Source organism: Cephus cinctus, unplaced genomic scaffold (assembly GCF_000341935.2).
Source record: "Cephus cinctus unplaced genomic scaffold, Ccin1 Ccin1_scaffold0227, whole genome shotgun sequence".
In the NCBI taxonomy this organism is placed as follows: domain Eukaryota; kingdom Metazoa; phylum Arthropoda; class Insecta; order Hymenoptera; family Cephidae; genus Cephus; species Cephus cinctus.
In genome coordinates this window covers 509,658-515,964 of record NW_014332943.1, presented here as the reverse complement: position 1 = coordinate 515,964, position 6,307 = coordinate 509,658, and the positions used below count along the sequence as shown (strand labels likewise).

Below are 6,307 nucleotides of genomic sequence, written 5' to 3'. Positions count from 1 at the left end.
CCCCCTCAAAAAAAGTAAGAAGATCATGAAGTATATCAAGGATGTTGCGTTATGTAACAAAAATCTACACAGCACCGATAACCTAATAATCAGACAAGCAAGTTATTCAACTACTCGACACAAAGGCATAACGGTAACTAGTTTTCCACGGGAATTCCAAATAACTATACAATGCTTAAATAGTCTACTATTAATCTTCAGGTGAACTAAGAGTTTTGCCAGGAAACACTAGTAGATTTTACGGTAATAGAACGACAAGCAACGCTCGTCTATGTCAGGCATAGAAGCCTGCATTGGACTCGGTGGTGGGGGGCTCGACACGGCTTCTTAAAGCTTCGCGGTTTTTTCAAAAGCAGCGCGCAATCCCCACCACTAGAATGCATTGCGTCTTCCTTCTCGCTCTCTCTAGTTGGTTTAAGGTCTTTTCTCCTTTTCGCTCTCATAATGTTACATCCGATCCCTTCCCATTCTCTCCTCTCCCTCTTTTCTACTCCATCGCCTATGCCTGTCTACGTCTCTCTCTTAGGCTCTACCCTACTCTTTGCCATTATATACCTCTCGCTCTATCCCGTATACTTTATCTGCTTCACGCTTCTGATTCTCTTTCCCTCTCTGTCTTTCTGTCAGGTTCTCAATCTCGTGTTCCCGGTGCGCTGCGCTCGAACTCTGTCGGCCCCGATGCAGTTGCGTTGGTCGTTGCTGCAGCTTAGTTCGACAAGATCGTATGTGCGCATTGAAACGCTACGGAAGAAACTCGAAAATAATGCCGAGGCTTCGAGCTGAATTCCCCTGTAAACTTTCCCTTTTCCTTATTTTTCGTTTTCTTTTTTTTCGCTTCTCTTTTTCATCTCTTCGTTTACTTTGTCACTCGTGCCTCGATATAAGTATAGATATGGATACCCTATAACGTAGGGGGAGCAGGTGGGTAGAGCCAGCAGCTATAGAATCTAAAGGATGCAACATGTCGATTTACCATGTAAAAGGATGTAAAAGCAATTTTCGAGGGAAACGATGATCCTGGAAAATGTTTTGGGGGTAATACTTTTTCTTTCTTGTGCACTTTGTTTTGTTGCCTTAGCAATATTGAACATTTTTATTTTATTTGTTAGAATATGTAGCCTTCTATTTAGTTTTACATAATAGTTCTTCTATAATGTCTTTAAAATTTTTATCGTTATCATTATATACCATATATATACATATATACATATGGGAATTAGGTGCTTTCGTGCGGCTAATTTCAAGTTTTTAAAGCATTCGCACGTGTCCGCCAAAACGGTGTGGTTCGTTAACATACAGCGAGAAATTTGAATCCACATAAGGTTCAGCCAAATTTGCAGTATGCTGTTAATTAATACGATGTTATTTTTAATTTATACACGACCAGTATAGAGCGTATTATTTCTATCACTAGTATAAGAGAGCATTTACCTGCAACGGGGAATTAGAACGAAACAACTTACAATTAGTCAATGACATAACTTTACCGAAAAACACGATATCTTAACCATACTTCCATGCCTGCGGTAAAACTTGGCTAACTCAAAAATATTACTTTCCTTATTGTCAGTATTTAGTATAACGCATAAATATTGTTTTCTATATTTTCTGAAATAATTCATCGCCCACTATTCCTTTGTGTATTTTTTTTCCCGGTCCTTTTTTACCCTAAAAATGTATTCTTTCCTCCGTCTTACATACATCGTGACCTATCGCTTTTTTCTATAAAACATTTACTCCCGTCAAGATAGCCCAGTGCAGGCACCACGATGAATACTCTAGCTACGCCCGACACTGCCAGCTAACCTCACTTTCGCATTGCTAGACTCAATTCATGCCAAGGCTGACTGGGTGCGTTGCCCTCTATTGCCCCTATGTTGCCGTCACTGCTGGCCCGCCGCTTGCGACGCCTCCTTCCTTTCGTCGGCCACTTCCATTGCACCCGGCCACGACGCCAACTGCAATTGCCTTAGACCTTGCAGCATTTACGTTAGCCGGCCTCGTGCGTTCCCGATTCCTTTCCACGCCTTAGAAACGAGGTCTCCCTATACTATAGGACGTTTATACGCTGCCATCCTCAGTTTCATGAACAAACGGGGCTATTTACGGTACCTAGCATGTAATAGTATTATATTGAAACGTTTCCCATTGCACGTGTACAGTCTAGGTTAGATTACCTTCACATACAAGCAATATGAACTTCCTCGTAAGATGAACATCCGCGTTAGTTTTCCAGCCAACAAAGTGCTGATAATTTTTCTTGAAATATACACTTTTGAAACGCACGACACTTTTGCCAGACCATTATTTGCCTAAGTCAATTAAACCTAGAACGGTACATTTGCGCATCCAATCGCTAAAGATACACTGGGTTTGGGGTACGCGACACCCAGTGGACCATTCTAGGATTAAGATACTATGTAGTAAGATGTCGAAGATTAGTACGTGATTGACTTGGTAAACTTATAGATATATAGCATACATCATGGAAATAGTGGATATATTTTCCACTGCCATTAAAAATATAGGTTAGGTCACGTCATGGTTTCACTTTATGAAATCTTGTTACTGTATTTTTTGTCATAACATGAATATATGTATACCGCGTGTACTTTTCATTTGAGCTTTGACACAGTTGCGAGCGTTTGACGGAACCGAATTTTTATAAGATTTTATGAGAAGAATCGTTAATGAAAAGCTTTACTGCACTCGACTAATATTTATAGATTTATGCTTTCGTCTATAATGTAACTCGGCAATGTTGTTTTATACATCGTGAGTATTTTTATAGTGCAGCTGTCGGTTATAGTTATACCCACCGTTTATACATTGTGCAGTAGTACGTATTGCTAGGGAATGATCTTGATGAAAAGTCAACTTTTCTCAAAGACGTTTCTCACGCGTTACGTTCGTATAATATGTTGCGCAACTACTGCCGAGTTTGAGTTCTTTGATTTACAGAATTTCCACTGCGTCGAATCCTTCTAGAATCTCCTATGGCTATGAACTGTCTTTTATTTATGTTTTTTATCCTCTGTATCTTTTTTCCATCTTGACTTTTCGATACAACAATTTTAATGGAATGTGCCCAGTTGAAACTGAGAAGACCTTCGAGTCACGATGTCTCGTTTCCGGTTAACTGTTCTAGTTCCTTGAACGACACCGATTTTCGCTGTGAAAATTCATCCGATCCACACACTAGGCTTTGGATGATACGTGTCGACGCATGTGTATACATACATACGTCAGCGGACGACGTGCAAGATTAGTCCGAGGATGTTTATGCGACGGGTGCCATGCAAATGTGCATCGGAAAAGTTTCCATCGTACGCACGAAACCTGGAGGTTAAACAAATAGACTGTTTAGTCGGACTCCTGACGATATCTGCAATTGAAATGCGCCCGAAAGCCAACGATAAGCGGTTTGTTCGCACTCTTGTCACTGTATACTCCTCCATTGCGTTAGTCTAGACGCCTATGCTATGCACTTTTGTGATCGGTTGCACATTGACCAAGGTCAGTTTGCTATCATAAACATCGCAGAGTGCAGTCGCCATCAAGTGAATTCTACCAATTTGCATCTTACGGTTTGCAAGAGAGAGAAAAAGATATTTTGTTTTTACTCATTATGATAAATCGACGCTCTTCCGTCCCTCGGCTATAAAATGCACTCCGAGGCACCTTGAAAATTTTCTTTTTTATAATTAATTCAGCGAAATTGTACGGGGAGGTTAATCGTTATATACTCTACCAAAATCTACAGGCGATCTGTGCGTATATATATGTGTGTGTATGTATATATAAGTGCAGCATTGAGGAATATGCGAAACGTAATGAGAAGTGGGATGAGTTAAATAGAAGTGCAACGTGCTAGCGTCCATGGCACGTTGCCAGTTGCAACTTGCAATGTGCAGTCGGAGAGATAACGTCGTGTCCAATAAAACACTATAAATAAATATCGTATTTGATGTTACTTCCACCCCCCCCTTCTCTCTCTCTCACTCTCTCTCTGCCTCTTTTTCCCCTTCTCTCCCTTTCACTCTTTCTTTGTATTTACATTGCACATGTAAATACTGCCTTTATGACAGACTGAATAACTGATAAAACGAGGGAGAGGATTACTGGGCCTGGAGAACTTTTTATATACTAATTCTTTCTGTCATTAATATCAAAGCCAGCATTGCGTACTGCAATAATCATTATGCATAAGTAAAATGGAATTCAAGTGATATATCTCTGTCCCTTATGGTACTCAGTGCATAGAACACACAAATTGCAACCTTCGACTATTGACACGTGGGTGCGTTCCAGTACGTTGGTACTTACGAGTGTTTTTATCGATGCACCGAGCTTTAGGTGTATAATGGATCTGTGCGCAGACCCACTTTTCGTTCTAAGGTAACCAAACGTTTCTCCAAGATATCGTGAAAACGTCGATTCTCTGGTATATTTATCGTCATTGCTATATTCCCTCGAATAGGGTCTTCTATGGTGCTCTTTTTTTTTTCCATTCCTTAAATCCTCAACCTAGAAACCATTCCGCCCCTCTCCCCCTCACCCCCTCTTTAGAGAGGCTCTCACGCTATTCGAAGAATTATTGTCGACCATCAGGATCGAATCGACCATTGGGATTCGACAATGCACTTCCTGCATCGTCGGAATGAGAAATTGAAATGACTCCTCGCTTTCCCATTACTCATACTCGCTGCTGTCTTTATGGCCATTCAACGCTAAGCTGTCATTAGCATTGAAACACAAAGCCGCGTGCAAAGGCGCTTCATTACTTTCAAATTCGACATGCTCGTTGAAACACTTTGACGAAAAAAATATCCTGATCGATTGTTTCGCTTGGTACTACTGCGATAAGATTGTTCCACGTTGCAAGAATTGTGTTGATATTTATATATGATACAAACGTCTCCATTCGTACTGTACGTATCGTTGTATCTGATTATACACAGGTGTAAATGCATTGTCGCGTTCAGTCACTTAATTGTTTTCGAAATTGAGTTACACTCGTATCGATACGATTTTACACTTTCCACGTTAAACCCGTAATACGTCCAGAGTCACAACAATGCCGATTACGCTCACGACTTTGTTGTATCGCTATTCCATCCGTTAGTCACGAACGGCAATATGTATATATGCGCCATTTGAATTCAACGATGTACATTCGGGTACAACTTCAATGCCTGGCTTGCTCGCTCTGTGACGTGAATATTCAATGGTTCTATACGAAAATAGTATTTCACTTGTTTCCCATAGAGATACCAGTATTCTATGTGCTTATATACTGTATATCATATATTTTATTAGTCAATATTTATTGTATTGATCTATCATTTGAATTGCGTCATCTGTCGTCTTTTTTCTTTAGAAAATTTACAATTTTTACCACAGTAAAACAAATCACTATGTTTCGTTCGTATACATAATTTTGTTAATGAGGCGAATATCTATACGCAACTTTATAACGAAAACTGGTTTGTCCCAATGAGATTCTAAAATTGAAAGGATATTCAAAGTTCAATATTTATAGAAATGCTGCGTTTTATCAGCTTACTTGATCTTTCCACGTTCCGCAAAGTAACACTAACAAGAATCTATTGAGAATTAAAAAATTTTATTAGCTACCTAAGGAACGGACGAAATACCAGTTCGGCGGTCCAAGTGGAAAGGAGAAGGGATGTGAGAGGATAAAGCGGCATTATGGATTTTGTAAATTCAAAAGAAATAAACAGTGTAATGAGCTAACAATAAATATAAAATACGTAGTAGTAAAGCAAAAAAAGAGGAAATTATATAAATTTATGCAAGTTCATGCGTAAGTAGCCGCAGTATCTTTTTTCACTGCAAAGTCTCAATAATCAAGAATTTCAATCTACGTGGCTAATGCAATTCCTTTTGGCCGATTAGCACGCATCCTTGAGCCCGTAAAAGGACCTTGATGATCTCTCAGCTAGCGGTATCTATACCGATGGCTAGACTACTGTATAGACTTGTTTTTATAACGCACGTGTGACTCTTCAAAAAGCTTTTAGTACCTGCTTATCACTTTGCGATTTTATCGATGCTAACGTTACCGCCATTACGATTTTCATCATCTTATAAATTTTTGTCGCGAATCCCTTTACATACATACACATGGTACGAAACGTGCCTTTCGAAAGTGAAGAACGATTTTTTAAGTGAACACAAAGGAACTGCTTAAGCCAAAGAACAAAAACGTCTATTGATAAAGAACAATGAAAAATCTACAAAAAAAACTTTTGACACTGATTTTTTGTGTTGAGGGGCCGCGGGG

General features: G+C 39.5%; 1 protein-coding gene across 2 annotated transcripts in view; it reads left to right on the top strand.

Moving 5' to 3' along the window:
• Positions 1-6,307, top strand: part of LOC107265523 — an 88,845-nt gene that overhangs the window by 50,688 nt on the left and 31,850 nt on the right. The window lies entirely within an intron of this gene.